The following is a 1,581-nucleotide window of genomic DNA, read 5'->3' as shown; positions in this document are numbered from 1 at the left end:
CATCACTTTTTTGGACATACTATACTATGACTATTTTTAACTTGATTTAATATGACTTTATCACCTTTTTCAACATACTATACTGACTTTTTTATCACTTTTTGGACGTAATATACTATGACTTTTTTATGACTTTTTTCGACATACTGTTCTATGACTTTTTATCAAATCATTCGACATACTATACTATGACTTGTAATTTTTTAAAGACTATTTTTTTGGCATTTTAGTCCTTTATTTATATAAAACAGCTGAAGACATGAAAGGGGACAGAAAGGGGGAATGACCTGCGGCCGCTGCGTCGAGGAGTAAACCTCGATATATGGGCGCCTGCTCTACCAGGTAAGCTAGCCAGAAGCCTGTGCTATGATTTTTTTACCACTTTTTCGACATAATGTAATATGGCTTTTTTATCACTTTTTTGACATACTACACTATGACTTTTTATCAATTTTTTCAAAATACTATACTATGACTTTTTGTATCACTTTTTTCGACATAGCCTTTAGTAGACAGGACAGCTGCAGACAGGAAAGCGGAGAAAGAGAGGGGGAAGACATGCAGCAAATTCACAATTTTATTTATAGTATCAAATCATAAGAAGAGTTATCTCAAGAAACTTTACAGATAGAGTAGGTCTAGACCACACTCCATAATTTACAAAGACCTAATAATTCCAGTAATTTCCCCAAGAGCAAGCACAGTGGTGAGGAAAAACTCCCTTTTAGGTAGAAACCTTGAGTGGTGAGGAAAACTTCCTTTTAGGGAGAAACCTCAGACAGACCCAGGCTCTTGGTAGGCGGTGTCTGACGGTGCCAGTTGGGGATGTGATGAACAGTGGCAATAATAGTCACAATAAAGATAATGGAACTATGACTAGAAATAGTAGTTGTAGTAGTTCATGGCGTAGCAGGGCACTGCAGGGCGTTACAGGGAGTAGCAGAGCGTAGCAGGGCAGCAGGGCGGACTCTAACCCTGAGCCGCTGCGTCGAGGACTGAGTCTCTGCATATGGGCGCCTGCTCTATCAGGTGAGCTACCCAGGCGCCCACTATAGTATAACTTTTATAATTTTTTTTGACACACTATACTTTTAACTTTCAATGTTTTTTTTCGACAAAGTATACTATGACTTTTTTATCACTTTTTTCAAAATTCTGTACTATGAGTTTATCACTTTCTTCGACATACTATACTATCACTTTTTGTGACTTTTTTAGACATACTATACAATGACTTTCATATCACTTTTTATCATACTATACAATGACTTTCATATCACTTTTTATCATACTATACAATGACTTTTTTTATCACTTTTTCGACATACTATACTATGACTTTTTTCGACATACCATATTATAACGTTTTAATATCTTTCTTTGACATTTCTTCGGCACTCTAAATAAAGTCATGAAAAAGTCACATGACTTTTTCATGACTTTATTTAGAGTGCCGATGTGCTGCAATAGCAGCGATTTCGGCACAATGACTATTATTCCTCAAACTTAATAATATTCTTATTGTGTGCATGCTGATTCAGCAATATTCACAGTACTGTTATCCGATTCTTTATTATTCCC

Source organism: Perca fluviatilis, chromosome 21 (assembly GCF_010015445.1).
Source record: "Perca fluviatilis chromosome 21, GENO_Pfluv_1.0, whole genome shotgun sequence".
NCBI classification, from domain to species: Eukaryota; Metazoa; Chordata; class Actinopteri; order Perciformes; family Percidae; genus Perca; species Perca fluviatilis.
This window is presented reverse-complemented; position numbering follows the sequence as displayed.